This window comes from Coenobita brevimanus, chromosome 112, assembly GCF_032717465.1.
Source record: "Coenobita brevimanus isolate Jiangsu-jjx chromosome 112, ASM3271746v2, whole genome shotgun sequence".
Classification (NCBI taxonomy): Eukaryota; Metazoa; Arthropoda; class Malacostraca; order Decapoda; family Coenobitidae; genus Coenobita; species Coenobita brevimanus.
This window is the reverse complement of record NC_137065.1, coordinates 14,550,469-14,573,486: the sequence shown is the minus strand read 5'-3', so window position 1 is coordinate 14,573,486 and position 23,018 is coordinate 14,550,469. Positions and strand designations below refer to the sequence as shown.

General features: G+C 40.5%; 1 pseudogene; it reads left to right on the top strand.

Annotated features, from left to right (window-relative positions):
* Nucleotides 1-14,958: 14,958 nt before the first annotated feature.
* Nucleotides 14,959-15,076, top strand: LOC145418222 (5S ribosomal RNA; annotated as a pseudogene).
* Nucleotides 15,077-23,018: the final 7,942 nt, after the last annotated feature.

Here is a 23,018-nt window from a genome sequence, read left to right as displayed (position 1 = left end):
ACACACACACACACACACACACACACACACACACACACACACACACACACACACAGCGTGAGGATAGCTCAAAGATTGCCGAAATAGATGTCATCCTGCTTCACAGGACTGATGTTTATGTTCAACCTTATTTTTGGAACATCCCTCCCAGTCGATATGTTATCATCATCTAATCCTGTGTTGCCCCATGAAAAGCGAGAAAGCCCGCGGTTAGGCAAGTTGGTCCTGACATTTAAGATGAGAGTGACCAGCCTCACTTATCCCTGAGTGGCATTACTTAAGCAATAAACCCCAACCACCCTAGGGTATAAACCTGCACAGGCTCAATCCGATTGGAGCGCCATAATTACCCACTAAACCAGCAGGCGCCATAATTTGGTTATATGGTTACCAGCCAGCATAGTAAATGGTTTCCTGATGACAGGAAGCCATTTGGCTTGTTGCTCAGTGTAGTTACCCGTAAACAGAAGGAGGAGGAAAGAATGAAGGAAAGAAAGACAGGACAGGAAGGAAGGAGAGAAGGAAGGAAGAGAGGAAAGGTCAGTCACCCGAGAGTAGCTTTACATCGAGTGACTGGAAGGTGAGCACCCCCACATACCACAAAGTAAAAAATGTTTTCTGATGTGAAGTTACTGTACAGTCATGTAAACATACAACGTAAATCTATAAATATTCAGTGATTATAAATTCTGAGAATAAACGATTACCATTAAATCAAATACTTCATAAAAAACAGGAGAAAGAAAGACAATGGTTGAAAGAAAAAGCTTGGAAAGAAGTGAATTAGCTCAGACAGGGGAAAAACAAAGTTACTGGTAAAAGGAAAAAAAAAAGACAAATCTCTGGCCTTGACACTGGCCACTACCTGTATCTTATTTTTTCCTTTCCAGGTACACTCTCTTCCTTTCTCTACTATCTCCTTCATATTGTATCTTCCGTTCTGCTTCCTTTTCCTAACGACATTCTTACGCAGTATGAGAAACTCGCTCGTGTGTGTGTGTGTGTGTGTGTGTGTGTGTGTGTGTGTGTGTGTGTGTGTGTGTGTGTGTGTGTGTGTGTGATTAAACAAATTACACTCTCTCTCTCTCTCTTTCACGTTTTAAATCTAATATATATTTTTTCCTTTCTTTTCCAGCCTTCTTCTTCTAACTCAGTATTACGGTGCGGAAGTTACACGGACCCACAGGACAAAATATCCTTCGTCACTTTTCTTACAGAGGCAGGGGAGGGAGGGACGAGAAAGGTAAAAGCAATACGGAAACAAAAAAAGTTTCGAAAGATTAATAAAAATGGAAGGAAGGGGCAGAGAGAAACCCCTGAGATATGATACTCTATTTTTCCTGTCACCAGATGATTTAATTGGCTTAGATAAGCCTTCTCTCTCTTGACGAAGGTGAAAGTAGAAAGGGTGTAAGATTCAACACTAAGAGGGTTAGAAATGAAGACTAGAAAATGACATTAGAAAGGAGGTAGGGTAAGAGACTGCCATGTACTCTCTCTTCCTCCCTGTTCCAACTATTGCCATTAGAGCAAATACTGTGCCTGCCTATAGGCATTAATAGCACAATATATAATAGTTATAGGCATTATATAATCATAGCACAATATGTAACACTGGCAGTGACACAGAAAAAAGACCTGCCTCGAAAATATACAATCTCCACGCTATCCAACGCCTCTCGATTTTACATTGGCAGTAGCAGTAATTTACGATCCTCTACGATACCCGACATTGGTGGCAAGGATTCTCTACAATATCCACATTGTCGACACTGGTGCCACCTACCTACCTAATTACCTAGCCACCTCCCTCTCTACCAGTCAACATGCCAATGTCGACTCACTCTCTACTGTGGCTATCAGCCCTCCTGTGTGGTCACATTGCAATCATACTTTGCGTCTTTGCTAATGTTAAGATAAAAGTTATCGTTTTATTAAGTTCATGTTACAGTCCTTCATAGAAAATTGGAAAACCATTTTACATCCCTTAGACTCATAAACGAGAGAGGGCGAGCGTTGGGTGTTAAACAGAGTGAGAAAAAATACATAAGACCAGTGAAGCTACGTAGAGATGGTAAAAGGCAACAAAGAACAACAGAAATAAATGGTCGTGGAGTGGCAAAACAAAGAAAGCTGGAAAACAAGACAAATGCAGAGAGAGAGAGAGAGAGAGAGAGAGAGAGAGAGAGAGAGAGAGAGAGAATTTTGATATGATCAGCTTAATAACATTATATGCCCCACACCCATCCTGTGGGTGGAAGCTTAACAAAGACAGAGACACATTGTCTGGACCCCAGGATCTTTGATTAGCACATCACATTAGACGAGCTATTTCATATACAAAGTAAATTGTCAAAATAATTAAAAATATTTATGAAATATCAAAGATTCTCGGAACCCACTGTGGGACAGGACTTCACTTACCGTAAGCAAAGTCTGGACTACTTGATCAAAATTATGAAATGTTTCATATACAAGGTTAATTGTTAACATATATATATATATTCATGAAATCTCTAGGATTCTCAGAGTCCACTGCGTGATAGCACATTGTTTACATTAAGTAATGTCTACATATCTACTCAGAATCTCTTTTAAAATATCATGTATAAAGTATTTACACATATCTACCAAAGTCGCGATAAAAGGATCCCTTTATCCCTGTACCATATCTTTTCACATTGCGCTACATAATGCCACAGTGTGTGTGGCAGGTTTCTCTTACATAGTTTTCATTTGGTGTCAGCACTATATTCCTGTACTGTATCTTCTCACATTGCACTACATAATGCCACAGTGTGTCTGTGGCAGGTTTCTCTTACATACGGTAGATTACATTTGCCGTCAACATTAAATTCCTGTACTGTATCTTCTCACATTGCACTACATAATGCCACAGTGTATGTGGAAGGCTTCTCTTACAGTATATAGTTTACCTTTGGTGTCAGCACTAACGCTGTCTGTACTGTGCCAAAGATACTTATAACCTAATCTAAGCCTACCAGTAGCAACATCAACGAGTCTGCAGACTCTGATCATCCAAAAATATGGGGCTCCTCTTGTATCATATTGTAGAGTGATGATAAACGAACTGACCTGTGTCCAGTTCGTTGTTTTGCTTTTCTGAGAAGGCTAACTGTTGCTCTCTTTCAAACTCTGTCTTGAAACTGCTGTTGAAAAACCGAAATTATAGACAACTCTCTCTCTCTCTCTCTGGGTAGCTGTCTTAGCCAGTTCATATGTATCATGCATGCAGATGCCAACATGAGATGGAATCCATGCAATGTACACATTGGTACCCTCATTAAGGATTTAGTTGTACCTATACCTGGCATCAGACACAAGTACATTGTAGGTGCGATATAAGGAGTTAAGGACAACAAAGATAACAGAGAGTCCGTTACAATAAGGGTGTCAGTTCAAGTTATAAGTACTTGCTTCCGTGCAAGGAGTATAACACACAACTTGGTGTGTGGTGTGGAGGCACAGTTAATTATAAAGGCCAACTTCTCACACCAGAGACCATTTGCTTCTGTCAATCAGTCGACTGATTGGCTGAACCAAACAATGTACACAGCTGGTTCAGTCAGTCAGTCCACTGGACCAACTGGGAGTGCTGTGGTTGTCTATCAGGGTGATTGTATCTGGTATGAGAAAGTGACTCGCATCAATAGCTGGGTGTCCACGCTACAAACTGGGTTGTGTGCTATACTTCTTGCACTGAAGCAAGTACTCACAGTCTGAACTGACATTCTTACTGTAACGTACTCTGTGTTATCTTTGTCTGTCCGTCACACACACACACACACACACACACACACACACACACACACACACACACACACACACACACACACACACACACACACACACACACACACACACACAGAGAATGATAACTGAATTAAGATGAAGCAAATGCTAATTAAAAGTGAATATTCCAGTTCTTTCAGTGACTGTCTTTATAATGCTCATTATTCTCTTTCTTTTCCTCATTGTCCTTTTCAGTCTAATTAACATCCTGTCACCAGCACTCCAATTTAATTTTTCTCTTGTGTTTCTGTGTGATTCACAACTTCTTTCTTCTCTCTTTTGTTCCTCCTCGTTCTCTCTCCTATTTGCACCTTCATTTCTTTCTCCATGCAACTTCCCATCTACTCTGCCTTTCACGTCCCTTTTTTGTTCCATTAACAACTCTTTTCCCAGATGTACCCAGCCTTCCTTCTTCTGTTCATCTCTTTTTCTTCTTTACATTTGTCCGTACCCTTCCTTTAAATTCCTCTTCCTTTCTCTTCCACTTAAAACTTTTCTTTCCTCGGTTCCACTTCCACCTCTCCATTTTCTCTTTACTCTTCTTCCTGCTCCATTCTTCCATTCCTTTCAAACACACTAAAAGTCATTCCAAACTTCAGCAACACTTGCTCATACCGCAACTGTTTTTTGCTCTCAAGTTTTCCTCTCGTTACATATTTCCTTGACTTACATATTTTTTAAACTCCTCTTCTTCCTTACATCCAAACAATTTGTGTTTATTTTCATCTCGTGTTTCTCCCCACAACAAAGTTCCATAATGCTGTACTCCATTGGCATTCTTAGTGATATATTCTGTACAAATACGCTTCACTGTCTTCTTGTATTCCATTGATGTAAACTAAGTCGATATTAATACATAAACCATAAACAAGAGAATGTTAAGGCGCAATATGCAAAATAAATCGCTACAGGAAAGGTTCCCACAAAACTTTCCATGCCATCTACAATACATCTCAGAAACAGAACAGTTTTAAGATGCAGAAATATGGAGTGTGTTTGGGGAATCAAGGGAAAGAAGACACGAGGGTAGCATAAGAGAGCCAAAGTGGTCTTCTGGAAGAATCCGGGTTTTAATGTTGGGCAAGCCAGACTCTTGGACAAAGTCTTTCCCACTTATCTCTGATCACGCAACAGTATAACTGGTGATCTGGATTTATCATCGGTTGTTGTCTGATATATTGCAAAGAAAGGTTGAGACTTGGATGAAATTTATTCTCTGCCCCATAAATCGTCGTGCAGTCTGAGGTGAATGGCCAGGAGTTACATTAGTTGGTTTTGTACTATAGTGTACAAATCTTTGACGTATCAACATGAAGCCTAGACTGAAAGACACAATGAAAAGAAATGGCTTCACTTAAATTATTATAACAACGACACAGCAATCTGCAATCCATAATAATGTGCACACACACACACACACACACACACACACACACACACACACACACACACACACACACACACGACGCCAATTGAAGCCCTGTAATAATTTTTCTTCTGTTATCAGGAGAGAACTGTCCATCATTGACTCAGCAATGATAAGTAGTGTTAGTGGTGGGGCCTCCTGCATAATGAATGGCATTACGGTGGATGGTGAAACAGAAACATGAAAGGAAGGATACAAAGGAGAGGGAGAAGGTGGAAGAAGTTAAATGGAGGTGGATGTGGTGAGGGTGAGAGAGAGAGAGAGAGAGAGAGAGAGAGAGAGAGAAGGCATGGAAGCAGGAAGCATAATAAGTCTTGGACGATAAAGGGACTCAGTAAAAAGGCAGAAGTTTTAACAGCAATGAGTAAGATCGTGATGGAAAAGTGGTGGTGAGGATGAAGGTGTGGGGATGAGTGATGAGGTGGTAGGGAGACGGAGGTGTGAGGGTGATGATGTGTTGTGATGGTGAGGGTGGTGGTGGTGTAAAAGTGGTGGTGTCAGGGGACGTATTTAGGCCTCTTATTGGCTTGGCCGAAAAAAAAAAAACACTACCCATTAAATTAATACGGTATTTTACGTTATCCTACACACTTCGGCTACTAAAAAATCCATGATGCGATTTTCGCTGCAACAATTACTACTGAGATAAAAATGTAGCTCATCATCAGGTCAGTTTCACTTAATGTGTCATAAGATACAGGATGGTGTTCTTTGCCCGTAAACTCTCAACAAAATTACTGGCAGCTAAGAGGAGAAATATTTTTAATGAAAGATTCACCAAAAAGTTTTGGTATGTTTTGTTGGCAATTGAAGAAAGTTAAAGGATGTGTGTGTGTGTGGTGTGTGTGTGTGTGTGTGTGTGTGTGTGTGTGTGTGTGTGTGTGTGTGTGTGTGTGTGTGTGTGTGTGTGTGTGTGTGTGTGTGTGTGTGTGTGTGTGTACTGAAACTGTATAGTTGAGGATAATGTTTACCGTATATTTCACCTCTTCCATTTCTCACTTTACAAGCTAATGATTATAAACTAAGAGAGGCTTGGTGTGTCGCTCCTTATAGATGATTCTCTTTGATATAATGCGTCAGAGAGTCAGTGACGGATGAGCCATAAGTGTAAATAGTTGCAGTGGAACAGGGGGTGAATTTTTTTTGTCCCCGATTGAACAAGGTAGAAGATGTGATAAGAGTGTAAGTTTTCTCGTTCCATTACCACTTACAAACCCTTTCGTGTTGTCAAATACGCTACTGAGGCGGTGATGCGGTACTTGCCGACCCATCAGCCCCGGTTATCTTGGACTCGAGCAAGGGTGAAAAGGTGAGAAAAGACAGGGGGTAAGAAAACTGTGATACTGGAGAGAGAGAGAGAGAGAGAGAGAGAGAGAGAGAGAGAGAGAGAGAGATGTAAAGGCATTGCCATTGTCGTCATTACAATGACTCCTGAATACTATGCACTTAAAAATGGCTAAATATGGATGCAGATATGAGGTGAAAATCGTAACCATACTTTAAATTTGAATGTCCATGTAAAGTTTTATTAGCACACTTGGAATTAGCTATTAACAAGAGCAATCAGAGATGGCAAACCTCCGCCAAGACACAGTGTGTAGTAGATCTTATGGAAATGTTATCTCGTAATTTTTGTGCATGCATTGTAGGCATTTATTATCGAGTTAGAAGCAAAAATGTTGAAATTGCCACTATTCGCAATGGCAGAGAATCCTAAAAAAAAAAAAAAAAATCCTGGATCCGGATGATGATACCACCAAAATCTAATAGGTTGTTCCTTGGGCCTTACCCTACCCCTCCAAAAAAAAAAAAAAAAAAAAAAAAAGAAAGCAAAATCCGTTCATAACTTTTTGAGTAATCCGGCTAACAGACAAACAGACAAACAAACCAACGCCTGGCGAATGTAATAACATAATAGTCGTTACTAGTAGAATGAAAGGAAATTGCTAACCCGACTTATTTTGCTCTTCTTTGACTTTTTCTTTTTTCAAAATATAGTAACGTAAGAAAACCTAAAATATTTTTCTAGTAGGCTTTACAACAATGAACACGTAGTCAAACTTAGGCATGCCAAGCGCCGTCCCTTGGAGATAACATCAACCAAATTCAGACACACACCCTTATCAGTCCTACTGAAACACGTTATGGTGCCCAGTGTTTGTCTAAATTCCCTTGTTTTCTCTTTATTTTTTTCAGTGCCTTCTTATTGTTGATAATCATCTACTGCCAATTTCTTCCTTAATCATGCCACCTCGCGTCATTAACCTGTGTGTATTTACGGTATACACACACACACACACACACACACACACACACACATATATATATATATATATATATATATATATATATATATATATATATATATATATATATATATATATATATATATATATATATATATATATATATATATATATATATATATATATATATATTAGCGTGTCCTTTATATGGTCGATACTTTCCTGGAATATGCAAGCTATATTTTCTAGTTACATAAGATAATTTGAGCTTCCACACAAAATTTTAGGTCGATTCTAGCACTTTTCACATTGAACCTGAGATTTGGAACATCGAATTAAACGCAGCCACTAGACTTCTTTCAGTACACAGAGGAAGAACCTGGTTTTGCTCACATGGGCTGGACACGCACCTTTCCACCTATAAGCAAGAATAATTTATGTTCCTCCCCGCACAGGCGAGACACCGCGTAGCTCGACCACTTGCTGGCACTGCTGTTGTCGAGTCGCTTGAATCATTTGTGCTTGCACTTGCCGTCTTAGCACACGCAACGACTCTGTTTCAGAAGAACAATGGCACAACAATGTATTCAAACGTATTCAAGGGAAGCTTCCTTCTTTTATCAACATATTTGTTTTAATCACTACCTCTTGTATAATCATGAAATAACAATATGCAGGTAAAAGAATTCCCCAAGATGTTCAGGTCTCATTACAGAATAATCTGTGTCAGAAGGAAACATTAATAATGGGGACGAACAAGATCCCGCACGAGGATGTTCCTGATCGTCCAACATAGACCCGATATTCTTGACTGCTTCCTCCCAACAAATGGAGATATCTTAAAGGACACTGGATGGAAGAACTACAAGGAGAAACACAAATTTCATCAACAAATCGTTAGCACTATCTTCCGCCCTGGAGGCGGCAAAACATTTACTGCAATGTGCGACCAGTCTGGGGGATGTAGAGATAAATCGAGAGAGAATAGGTGCACTCTAAGAAAAGTGAAGACCATGTGGCAGCAGGAGGAGTTCATAACTGTCTCAGATCGAGTCAGCAGAACAAAGTTGTTGTCACTCTATAATGAATATAAAACGTTAATCAAGAGGAGTAAAAGACTGACAAGACCTGCTGAAGCGGAAAGGCAAAAATTCAGGATGAAGTTGGACAAGATGTTTGATATTTTGGCCAAGGATGCAGAAAAGGAGATTAGATACGACACGCTGAGAATGGCAGACGACGTAAAAGGAACGTGACCTTGCCTTTCTCAAAGACCAGTTCGGTGAGAGGAAGATGATGTTCACTATTGCTGACAAGAGGTACCAGGCAGTGTTAGTGGGCAAAGACCAGAGGGACCTCGCCAGGAAACGGAAGGAAAGGAAAGAGAAACAGAGGATGCTGAAGATGGAGTCTTTCTGTCAGATTGACGACGATGAAATAGGATATGAGTTTGAAGAAGATTAGTCTCCTATGGAATTTCCCGGACCATTATCAATTAAAAGTGGGGATACTAAGGAGCAATATTATTGGCAAAACGGGCTAGGAAGGCAAGTGGGAAGACTGTTTCTCTCAATGTTCCATTCAACATTACAGTATTCTGAAAACAGGTGTAGCAGCTCTGAGGCTTAATTAGCGTATTGTCCAGCACCAGGGAATGATTGCGGCTTTCATCACAGAAAGTGATGGTGATATAATCGATTTTCCTATATCTAAATCATCTGTGGCTAGAGACAGGAGGACTTCGGGAAAAAGGTCTGCGACTTCAAAGAAACACACGAGTGATGCGAGACTGGTTCTCCACATAGATGGAAAGCTGTTGGACGATGAGGTTGGAGACCAGCTGATCTGGATGAAGAAGAAAAGGACGGATTGGCAGTACTGGTCACCTCTCCTGACCTCCGTGGCACAGAGCAGCTCTTCGGGATCCCCAGAATGGAATCCGGCATTGGTGTGGCACAGGATCAGGCTGTGGGGAAGCTCCTTGACAAGTTTGGAGCTGATACTGCCATTATTGCTACTGTATTTGACACAACTGGGACTAATACTGGCCGTCATAAGGGCTCCTTTACTCTGCTGGGGAAACGTCTGGGGAGAAAGCTCCTCAAAATGCCCTGCAGGAGGCATCAGTATGAGCTCCATGCCAAACACGCAGCTCTGGTGATTTCAAGGCATCGGAAGATTAGCCCTGGGGACAAGCTATTTAAAACCTTTGGGAGCTACTGGGACAGCATAAGAGGACAAATAAACTACACGCAGCTGGTTTAGTTCAACTTGGAAAAATACGAGGGCACCTTCACGGAAGCAAAAGCGCGCTCCATCCTTGCATGGGCCAAGCACAGTCTCTCTTCTGCAGTATTCCCAAGGTCGGACTATCTTGAACTTCTCACACTAGTGATCGTCTACCTAGGGGGCAACGTGACTGGCTTCAAGTTCTTCAAGCCAAAGAAAGTCAGCTCTTCTAAGTTCGTGCAGAAAGCCATTTACTACATCGTCATGGACTTGCTGTCAAACCAGGTTAACATGTTCACTGAGGAAGAGAAGAGTGAGATTTTGATCATGAGTGAACTGTGTGTAGTCTTCCACGCTCAAAATTTTCTCCGCACGTCCCTAGTAACTGCCACTCCTCTTTAAACGACCTTGTGACTATCCAAGAAATGAGGGAGTATAGAAAGATACTGGAAGAGTCAGCGGAGAAATACCTGAAGAGTCTAAACAACCGCCTGGATTAGCTCTCCCAGTCTCTGGTAATTTTCGGCTTAGCTGATGAAGCCGTCTCTGAAGAGGAAAAGAAAAAAAACAGATCACCGACGTTCTAATGTCAATTGACTGTCCTACTAAATATCCCCCAGAAAACGGAAATACCATGATACCCGCCCATGGCTTCTTTACAAACAGGAGCTACAAGCCCGATGCTGGATCCAGACCCAATCTGTCGAGATTTGTGGACCAGGAGAGCTGGCTGCTTTTCAGGTTCTGGGGGATGAATACGCTGGAGGATGTGGAACGGCTTGACAAAGAAGTGAAGAGCTGGTCAGATGAAGAGTGATTCAGGAAGTACAAAGGGTTCATCACAGGTCTTACCTGCGTTAATGATTCGGCAATGCGAACTGTAAACTCGCGAAAGACTTTCTCCTCGCGAGTAGGAATGAAGAGGATCTGCGGAATAGATTCCTGATAGTGGCAGAGCACAGGAAGCTGGTGAAGGCCAAGAAGGGAAAATTCAGCAAGATTACCCTGAAAATTACTGCTGGGTTTTTAAGAGTGTATAGAAACTTATCACGTGCTTCTTCTATCTATCTATCTATTGCCAGACGCCATAATCCCGTACGAGAAGGCCATTTGACTCTGAGTTATTTGTTTTACAGGGAGGGGCGATAACCCTCCACCAACCCACTTGACACGTAGGGAGCACGTATGGTTTGGTTATATGGTTACCACCCAGCGTTGTAAATGGTTTCTTGGCTTACAGGAAACCATTTGGGTTGTCACTCAATGTAAAGCCACCTCTAACGGAAAGAAAAGCAATAAGTAGGGACAGGAAAGATGAGAGAAATAGGAAGAGAGGAGGGAAGGCACAGAAAAGGAATGATAAAGGATAAGGAAGAAGTAGGCAGCACTACATCAAGTGAGTGGATGATGGTAGCCACCAACTACCACTAATGTGCTTCTTAATTATATAATATGTATTGTGGAACCTTAAAGAGGGTGATATAGAGAAAGATGAGGCGTGAGATCTAATAGTAAAACTTATTCAATCGATTTCAAACTTTGTGGTACAACAAATTTATTGAAATGGAACCGGAATGTTTAGTTCGCAGCTTTTATATCATACTTTTCATTTTTCGCTTGTATAAGAGACACCTTAATATAAATATATATATATATATATATATATATATATATATCTATATATATATATCTATATATATCTATATATATATATATATCTATGTATGTATTTATGTATATATCTATATATATATTTATATATATAGCTATATATATCTACATATATATCTATATCTATCTATCTATCTATCTATCTATCTATCTATCTATATATATATATATATATATATATATATATATATATATATATATATATATCCCATTGGATCCCCGGGGTGCTGGGCGAGGCATCGCACTGGGAGGGTACTAAGCATACCGCCCTCCGCCTACGGCTCATAGTCGCGAAGCTCATAGGTCCCTACCCGGGTGTTTCCTACTTTATAAAGACTTGAAAAATCCCAGTTCTGTCCAATACTCTGGACACTGGGCTCCAATGGGTTATATATATATATATATATATATATATATATATATATATATATATATATATATATATATATATATATATATATATATATATTCTATACTATACTTTCATTGCCATCTCACGCATTACAATAATGTCATGAAAGTACCTTCGACGTTATCCTTTGTCTGCTGATGTTATATGTGAATGAAAACAGAGGAATTTGCCCTAATCCCTAAGTGTTAATAACCTTTTCCGTTTATGATATGGTTATGCTCCACATTCTTTACTAGCCCATTGAGATTCAAATGACTATTTCAATCGTCATTTCAAATCCAACCTGAGATTTGGATGGCGCTATTAATCGTCATTATAAGAAACTTTTGTAAATTGTTCACCGAAAATCACATTTACGCATCTTAACAGAGGCTCTTGCATGTTGTCTTTTTTTTCTTTTCTTTTCTTTTTTGCCTATCGACCATTGGGGCCGGAGCCCCTGGTCATTAAGGCAAAAATATATATATGTATATACAGTGACACATATATACATATATATACGAAAATATATATATATACATACATACATACATACACACATCCATGCATATGAACATACACTCTTCGATGCACACGTACATATATATATAATTTTTATTTTTTTAGTTTTATGTATTTATTTTTATTTTTTTTTATTTTTTATATGTTTAACCTTATATTACTTATAAACTAAAATGCCTAATCTAAAGATCCTAAAACTAATCACCTAACAGACAAATCGCTAACCTATACTAAATCCTAAGAGACAAATAACTAGACCTACACTAATGGTAAAAAAGCCTCGACCAAGAGAACACCATCGACTGCAGATATGAAATCCCTTTCTACATTACATACCTGCACTCATCACCTCGTGACTGTCAGTCGAGGCACAACCTAATATAGGGGACATCAATATATGAAAGGGAACCAGACGAGTCAGGAACATTTCCATATACGTCAGCTGTCGGCACTAATTAGAATAACTTAAGCAAGATAATATAATGTATTTACATAATTTGTACAAAAAGTGAAGAACCTCGCCCAGCAGACCACCATCGACTGCAAGTGCCCAATACCTTCCTATATTGCACACTTGCACTCATCATCTGGTGACTGTTAGGCGAGGAACTTGGCTTAATGTAGGGGACATCTATATTAGAAATAGATCAGTGGGTGGAGGAACTATTTCAAATACGTCAACAGTCAACCCTAATTAACAGTACAATACAAACATATTTACAGTTGATAAAAACCATAACCATACAGTAAAAAAGTCACATCACTCTGATCAGTCCGGTCTCTCTCAAGAAAGCCATCAATTTATCAGTCATAACAATGTCCCCATCACCCAGGATGGTGGAAAGGGTGAAGGGGACGTCTACTGCGCCGCAGTAATTTATAAGTGAAGCGCGTTCACGAATAAATCGCCGACAGCGCAGGATGATATGACTAATAGATAACACCGCATTACAGATGTCACAGTGCGGTGGGAAGCATCTTTCCATATATGGTTTTATGTGGGTTACAATGGTGGCATTAAGCCGTAACCGTGCCAACACTTTTTCCTCAAGACGACTGGGACGGTTGGCAGTGTTCCAGTCGCCCAGGTACGGCTTACAAGTTGGAATATTAAGTCTGGTCCACTGACCTTGCCACAGAAGATTTATTGATTTCTTTCCGAGAGAGAGACTCGACCGTAGATCACGAGGAACGTCCCAAGTCTCCTCGAGTTCTACAGCCGACTTTGCAAGTATGTCAACCTACACATTGCCGTAGATGCGACAATGACCAGGCACCCAGATCAGCGTGAATGACTTGTTGCATAAATGCAACTTATTAACGATGCGGCCCTGGATCTCGTGAGAGTCCGTAGTACAAGATCAATTGCCTGAATGGCTTAATTTGAATCTGAAAATATGACAAATGAGTCATGCCTAGAATTGAGAGCATAGTCTATGGCTTTGTCAGTAGCAAAAAGTTCGGAGGTAAATACAGATGTATAAGTCGGCAACCGATACCTAAGTGCACATTCAGTCAACCACACACTTGCACCCACACATTCACTCGACTTGGAGCCGCCGGTGTACAATTGATGGGACCCCAAGTGACGCATGATGATGTTACGAAACAAGTGGTGGACTTCCGCCTCCGGCACCTTGGCCTTTGGTGCTGGGAGCCATTATATATCCACTGTAAAACCGGGTGGCTCCCAAGGCGCTATATTTTTAAGCACCAACCTGTCACAGTCACTGGGGTCCACACCAAGCTCCTGAGTTAGTAAGTGGAGGCGAACGGCAAGTGGCCAACACACCTTCCACATAAGGTGGTGGTATTGACGGAGGGGGGTACAGGCCACATTGCCGATATTACTTTTCCTATATGTTCGTATGCCATACGATAAGACCAGGTGGTCACGGCGAATACGGAGGGGAGGCACATTCACCTCCACTTCCATACGAGTTACACGGGTACACCGGACTGCTCCAAGACACATTCGCAAACATTTATTCTGTAGCATATCCAATCCTTTCAGCGTGGCATCGGATGCCAAGCCATACACCTGTGCACCATAGTCTAGATTCGATCGAATAAGGAACATATACACCATTAATAAAGATTTTCTGTCGGCACCCCAGGTAGTACCCGCTAGGTACTTGAGGACATTTAACGGTTTATCACAACGAGCAAGCAAAGTATTAAAGTGAAGTTTAAAATTCATTCTACGATCAAAATGTATTCCTAAAAACTTCACCGAATTTTGAAAAGGTACCGCCTGATTATCCAAAGTTAAGCACAAATTAGGTACGTTACGATTAGTGAAGACTACAGCGGCACACTTACGGACGGAAAACTTAAATCCCCACTGCAAGGCCCATTGGTGGACGGAGTCAAGGGCTGCTTAAATCAGCCCAGCCGAAAATTGTGCATTACGGGAAGAGTGCCATATTGCACAATTGTCAGGATAGAGTGAGTATTTAAGATTCTTCGGGATGGGAGCTGATGACAGAATATCACTGATCATAATACTAAATAAAGTAGGACTAAGCACACTTCCCTGCGGCACCCCGTTTTCCTGGATAAATATATCCGATGTTACGTTATGGGGCAATTTGACAGACAAAGTCCTGTCCCTTAAGAAATTTGAAATAAAAACAGGTAAATTTCCTCTTAAACCATAAGCATAGAGCTTACCACGTTGAGTACACCGCTTCCCGTCCGATCAGCGAAGTTAAGCAACGTTGGGTCTGGTTAGTACTTGGATGGGTGACCGCCTGGGAACACCAGATGCTGTTGGCATCCCTATGTGTCAAGTGGGGTTGGTGGATGATTAGTGCCCCTCCCTGTAAAACAATTAACTCTAAGCCGTTGGCTACCCCGTTTGGGATACATGGCGTCTGGCAATGAATGAATGAATAGAGCTTCATTAGTATACCGTGTCGCCATGTCATGTCATAGGCTTTATGGATGTCCAAGAACACCCCTATCATGAATTCTTTATTGGCAAATGCCTCTGCAATACAATGCTCCAAATTCATTAAATGATCTAGTGAACTTCTGTATTTACGGAAGCCACGTTGTTGATCATTTAACAAATTCTTCGACCCTAAAACAAAAAGAAGCTTATTGTTTACCATACGTTCCATGACCTTACATAGACAAGAAGTCAACACAATAGGACGAAATGAAGTGGGATTCATAAGACGACCAGCCTCTTTGGGTATAGGTATGACGTGCGCAAAGTGCCATGAGTTTGGGAACATTCGAGACCCCCAAAACTCATTGTACAATGCTAACATCTTAATCAGGTTGTCCTGATTAAGATGCTGGATCATACCGTACGTGATGGTGTCTGGTCCAGGGCCCGGATGCACAAACGGCCTTAAGGCTACACATGGCCTTAAGTCGGGTAGTTTAAGGCCGTAGGTCGCTAAGGCCCATGCACGAAGCACTTACAGGAGGGTAAGCCTCGGTAAGGCCGCCTCAGCCGCTGAGGCTGGGTCGGAGCAGCCTTACTGTATTGAGACCCGTAAATAAAGTAACTCCGATTTGATATTCTCTATAGCACAAACCGGACCAAACTTGTTATTGTTTATCTCGGTACGGAGTTGATGGTTGCCTGTGAGCTAGATCGTGCTTTGAAAAGGGAATGGAGGTTTCCTGGATCCACTGAACCCCCATAACACAAATGATGAACATGCATTGAGACAATATTGCCTCCCCAGGAGCAAATTCCTTCTTTTAACAGAACTTGAGCCTCATACTGGGAGTGTCACGCTACACTCCCATGCCATTCTTGCCTACGCAACATTTTTTGGCAACCCAGGGGAATTTTCAGAGTGTTGTTGGAGAGTGGTATTCATCAGTCAACAAGTATATCCAAAGTGATATCACGTGTGACAGATGCTTTATACAGGAATTGATAGAAAAATTAAGATGCCCAGTCTTTGCTGAGAAGAACAGAGACTAGAGGGTTTTCACAGAATAAATAATTTTTCTAAAGTGCTTGGGTCCCCCATGAGAAGGGAGGGAAAGAACACATCCCCAGTATCCCTGCTTTTAAAGGGCAACTAAGGAGGAACCTTTTTGTCTTCAGTCCTTCATTCCAAACTGTCCTCTTCTGTCTTCTGTCCTACCCCCTTTTCTTGATGTTTGCATGTTTCTTATGGTCTTTATTTTCCCTCTACGTCTGCTTTGCCATGCAGCCATATTATGGGTTGGTGATAATTCTTCATTGTTAACTTCCTAAAGTGCTTGGAGCAATGGATTGAACTCTCATACCAATTAAGGCCCCAGATCACAAAGAACATGTATTTGTCAGTTGTAATGGGTTCCATTCACTGGACGTGCAAGTTGTGACAGCAACAAAATGATACTGAGCTGTAAATACAGATATCCTGGCAATAATCACGCTGCCTATATCTGGGCTAATTCTATCCTCCACCAGAGATGTGAACCAAGGTGTCTATGGTGACAGTTTTCTGCTAGGTAACTGTGGTTGCTGATTACTTTGTGTGAAGTTAGACAATGGTTAGGTAAAACATGGCAAACATAATAAGTTCCCGTTCATATTGCTGTTTTGTTTCTTTACTCCTAAACCCTTCCATCTTACTAATGTTTTAAAGGTTGAGTGGGTGTAATGCTGGAGTGCTTTTCATTGCACCCTACATTGTTTTCAATTAATTACTGGTACTTCACTTGCTTATCCTTGACTGTTGTGTTAATGTTACCGGCATTCTGTGAAAATATTGTATAGATCGCCCAGGTATTCGACAGAATGTCTAGCATTTTTTGGCAAGGTATGAAATAAGCTTATTTCATTCTGACTTTATACATTTTACCTAGGGATTTTATTAGAATGCCTAGATATTCTGTAGAATGTCTTGCATTTTTATGACAAAGTATAATAAACAACAGAGGGTTAAGCTGGGATAATCAAGGTTAAGTTAGGTTAGGTTAGGTTAGGTTAGGCTAATTTAGAAGAGCGCTGTGTTAGGCGTTAACCTAAATTAACCTAACCTACCCTACCTATATCGAATAATACCAAGGAAATGTGTACAGATGATTTTCTTAGACCTTGTCTTGAAATTTTAGCATTACATAGTTTACCTAGGCCGGTAACATAAACACTCGCTCTCGCCTCTCACCCCCAACTGATTCATGAAGCTCTGTGATTGGCCCAGTGTTTCTGTGTTCTGCCGTCTGATTGGTCGGAAGAGTCTCAGCTGACGCACGAGATTTCCCCCCAAACATTCCCTACAGTTAAGGCTAACCTTAGCTAAAGCCAATGCACGAAACTTAAGTCAGCCTTAAGACAAGGCAAGGGGTCGTCGTGCATGGGCCTTAGAGGCAGCCGTAGGGCCGCCTTTAATATTTAATATAAGGCCAGCCTTAAGGCTGCCATCCGACGGAGTTTTGTGCATCCCTGCCCAGGGCTCGTGTCTTTACAGGATTTAAGGGCAATGAACAGTTCATCTAGCGTAAACTCTTGGTTGTATGAGGAGTCTACGTCTTCTGTGGCAAAGTCAATAATCCGTAGCTCAGCCATGCGTTTATGATGTTGGAAACGCGTATCATAATTGGCTGAGCTACTTACATGAGAAAAACTCCTGGCGAGGATGTTAGCAACGTCCACGGGCTCGTCATAGATGTTATTATTTACCTGAAGGGTGGTCACAGGGATTTTTGGGCCTTTATTATTTAATATTTTAATAGTGGACCAGACTTTACGTAATGGTGTTGTACGAGTCACCTTGGACACAGAGGACCGCCAGGAGTCACGTTTAGCCCTTCTTATTATTCTCCTTGCCTCAGCCCGTGCCTGTTTGTATGCAATAAAATTTTCCTCAGTGGGCTGACTATCAAAAATGCTGTATCTCCTATTGCGTTTTCTTAATGCTTGTCGGCAATACGGCGTCCACCAGTGTGCTCTATGTAGAAGTCTTGGGAATAGTAGCCTCAGCTGCGTGTAACATGGATTTTGTTATATTTTCTGCCTTAACATCTATGGTCTTCTCAGATATATCTAAATTGGCGATCCTTGAGAAGGATCCCCAGTCTGCTTTCTTATAGTTAAATTTTGGAGGTGGAGAGTCCGAAATGATGGCATGTTGTCACGGAATGGTTGTCTATGTGTGGTGGTACTACACAGCTGGTCTGCCTCATGGCTTTGTTTCTTTATCTTGGTGAATATTTTTCTACAGCAAGTTATAAAATTTTTGGTTTTTGCCTAATTTCAACTCGTCACTTTGAGTTTTTATTTTCTTTGTTTTCCTTTTATGAACATACTATGATAAAGTACAACTTTTCAGCTTCAAAATAACACCACAACCAGCATCCCATCATAAAAAGTGTATTTACACTGACCGATGAAAGAAAAGCATCGCGAAGCGAATATGCAGCCGAGACTAAAATAAAATTGTGCATCTCTTTCCTTTCGCTTTACTGCACAATGAAATATAAAAATTACCATAATCTATATATTATTGTAAAGGTAATTTATTGTATTTTTGGATGGTTTAAACCAAATTTACATATCTTTACTCATTATTTTTTGCCGTATATTTTTCTACGGTATGGTATAAAACTTTTGCTTTTTGCCTAACTTCATCGTTTTGACATTTTATTTTCTTTGTTCTCCTTTTTTTTTTTTTTTTACATACTACGATAAAGTACAACTATTCAGCTTTAAAATGACACCAAAACCAGCATTCTATCATGAAAAGTGTATTTACACAGAGCGATCAAAGTGAAATATCGGGCCGCGAGGATGTGGGTCAATGTGAGTGGCTGATTCTAGCACAGACATCATCTGCCCTGCCCAGAAACCTGACGCTAGTTTGATGTACTCGTACAACCTTCAGTACAAATATTTAAATTTTTTCCTGTGAATTAAACCACTACATCAAGCGATTTACTGGTTTTGTATTAGCTTTTTCATTCAAACTACCCATGATCAACTGTATGCCATTGTTATACACACAATTACTCTACTCACCCCAGTTGTAATTTGGAGAAATATCCATGACGCAAGTAATCGATCTTTACAGTCAACAAGAATGCACAGAAATTGACTTGTAATATTAACCTTATTTTGGTTGTGAGGGGGTACGAGGGTCTATGACAAACGATAATAGTATAAATATAACGAACTAATGCGTAACTTACGCTTGAGAAAGGTTACGGTTGTGGAATATGAAACCTTCATCCGAACTCACACTCCTTGCATATAATGGTTTAAATAAAATTAGAATAACCAGTATCTATTCTTTAAGTACTGAGCACTGTTAAGAGGCAGATGCAATGTAATATTAGTCATATGATGAAAAACTATTGTAGCGAAAAGTGGAACCTACGATAGAGTAGGGATGGAGATAATGTATAGTGGATGAAGCATATTAAGAGAGAGAGAGAGAGAGAGAGAGAGAGAGAGAGTGGGGGGGGGGGAAGACTACGTTTATGATGGCCTGGAGTGGGAGGAGGAGAGTGAGCTAAGAGGCATGATGGTTATCCGCACGTTCCAACGCTGATGCCGATGTTAGGAAGATGTCAGCACCAAGAAACACAAACGCATGTATAATTAATTGCCTGTTATCTTAGCTGCGAGAAGAAAATAATTGCAGGTTGTAAAAATTTTCTGCAGGAAAATTCAGGGAAGGGAATGCAGAATCTTACCTCGTCTAGTTCTTCCTGTAAAAACATATCTAAGTTAGGACACTGAATTGATCATAAATTCACCTATGTGTTCCACCCCAGGATTTCTGTTGCAACCTTGTACTTCCATCTCCTCCAAACCATTCAACTTTCATTCCCAACTTGAAATACTCTTATTTTGTTACATTCTTATCTGAAAGTGTCAGCAAAAATGTTGGAGACCTCGAGACGGATATCATATGCTCTGTGATATTTCTTTCACATCTATTTTCCAGCAGCTTCTTGTTGTCCCTCTAATTGCTTTTTAATTTCTTCCCTAAAATCTGAAGATTTATAGTGATTAAACAAAATTTGCTGAAAATCAAGATGAACTTCAGAGACGCCTGGACACATTTTCATTTGATCGAGTAAAGGCTATAATACAGGCGTAAGGATAGAGGGAGAAAGACTTTTTGAGAACTGGCCACTTGAATGCCTGAGGAATTGAGGATAACAAATGATTCATGCACTGGTGTGTGGCAATTACCCCAGGATGAAGGATACGTGCACTCAGAGGCATTACATGAGTATTGTCTGGGTGATAGTGATAGCGTGAACAGAATTATTCATTTTGTGTGTGTGTGTGTGTGTGTGAATAAAGGCGTGTTTGCGGTAAACCACCTCAAATGTGAACGTTGTACTACTGAAAGGAGCAAACAGGACTCGTAATTCATTAGACTTAATAAGCATGAAGGTTTCATAATCCTTTATCTATACAGGCAGATGTTTTTAGACCCATACAAAATTACTTCAGTGTCACACCCTTCTGTCATCAAGGGTATACATGCCCACAAAAACACACAGATAAATACCTCTTTCCCTTTAACCCTTTGAGTACAGTGACACATTGTATACTTTATTCTTGGTATTGTCAGACAATTACATTTTGCTTTGAAATAGTTCCCAAGTAGTGTAAGGTTTAATAAAGAATTCATATAGCCTCTCCAGCATGCAGTCTCTTCCAAGTTGAATCAAATGAGTTGAAAACAGTAAGAATAAAATGTAAGAGACGTCATGTGAGTCAACGCGTTACAGCAGGAAGAGGTATGTTCTGCAGAGATGAGTAATAATAAAACCAGACGTATGGAGAGAGAAGGGATGTAAGTGACAGTGAAAAAAAACTGTCAAAAAGAAAGAATGAATGGGATATGAAATAAAATGCAAGGCAGTTATCTCCGCAAAAATATTCATATCACGACTACTAAACAAATTTATTGAGCCTGATAGAAACCCCTTATATGTACTGAAAATGTTTTGAAAAATGCTGACAAAGAAATAAATGCATTCATATTATACCTTGCAATACAGTGAATCCAGGAAATTCCTAGTACTTCCAGAGGGCTTTAATCAACTATAAAAATGAGTTACAGTAATAAGGGGTTAGAATCATGAGTCCCCTTCAGTACCAGGATGTCTTTTCTATTTTGCCTTTATTACCTACTGATATTTTCATTCAAATTATGGAAAATCTCTTGTAATGAAAGAGTAAATATTCTTTCTCTCATTTTACTGCCTCCTATTTTTCTCCTTTTGTTATTTATCCCTCGCCCCCCCCCCTCTCTCTCTCTCTCTGGTTTCCACAAGACATACCGCGCTAACACTAACTCTTATCGCCACTATCACCGTTTGGTCCTTCCACCATCCATGTACTAGGAGGCAAAAAATGGAAAGTCAAGGAAAATTATGAGAAATCAGTGAAAAATAGAGATATGAAAAAATGAGAAAAATAGAGATGAATAGACAAAGAGGAGAAAGAAGTGAGATAAGGAAAGTTAATGGGGGGGGGAATGTGAGGAGAGTGTAGGTCACAAAAGTCAACTAACTGTTAGCTACAAAAGTCAACTGTTAGCTTTTATTTCACCATCACTTTGTGTGTGTGTGTGTGTGTGTGTGTGTGTGTGTGTGTGTGTGTGTGTGTGTGTGTGTGTGTGTGTGTGTGTGTGTGTGTGTGTGTGTGTGTGTGTGTGTGATCCTGTTTTAACGGTTAATTTGCTGTAATTATGCATTTTTGTATCGCTCTTCTTCTCTCCACTCGACCCATATTATTTCCGTTTTTTATTTAACAAGTTTTTCTTTTACCAATTTTGTTTAGCAAGTATTTCAGCCCAATAAATCTCCCGTTTACCTTCCTTCCTTCACCATGCCAGACTCGACCTCCTTCCCTCCACTCTGTTCTCATCTTCATTCCTCCCTTCTTCCACCCTGCCCGCCTCTTCATGCCTCCCTTCTCTCCACCCTGCCCACCTTTTCATCCCTCCCTCCCTCCTTCCACCTTACCCGCCTCTTGATCCTTCATTCCTTTCACCAGCCAACCTACTTATTCTTGCCTGTCTCCACATGCCCGTTTCTTCATCCCTCCTTCCCTTCACCAACCAACCTTTTCATCCTTACCTGTCTCCACGTGCCCGCTTCTTAATCCCTCCCTCCATTCACCAGTCAACTTCGTCAGTCCCCCCCCACCCTTCATCCTGTTCACTTCCTCATCCCTCCCACCCCCTTCACTATCCCAGTATCTTGGTTTTTCCCTCCCTCCCTTCACTGTCCCAGTCTCTTCGTTCTTCCCTCCCTTATTCCACACAGCCTTTTCTTCACTCCCTCCACCCTACAGCATGTCTCCCTCCCGACGTGTGTGTGGCAGTGAGCATTTACATTATCATTACAGGATCCGTGCACGGACTATCTAATAATATACAGCAATGATGAACTATACAAAATGTAAGAGTAAGCCAAGTTGGCAACATGGAATTTAGTTCAAAAGAATGTTTCAGTATTTAATTTTGATTCTCTTATGGATTTAGTCTACCTTATGTGATGTGTTGAACAGTTTCCTGAAAATGCTACAGAAATCTACTTCATAGTTCAAAGAGAATAACCAAATGCAGTCAGATCTTTAAGGTCATCTAAATACTGCATCTCTCTCTCTCTCTCTCTCTCTCTCTCTCTCTCTCTCTCTCTCTCTCGTGAATTCTTTTTCACTCTGTATCTTTACCTCATTTCTTGTTTGTTCGCTTTATCCACATATTCTCCCCTCTTTACAGAATGTTCATGC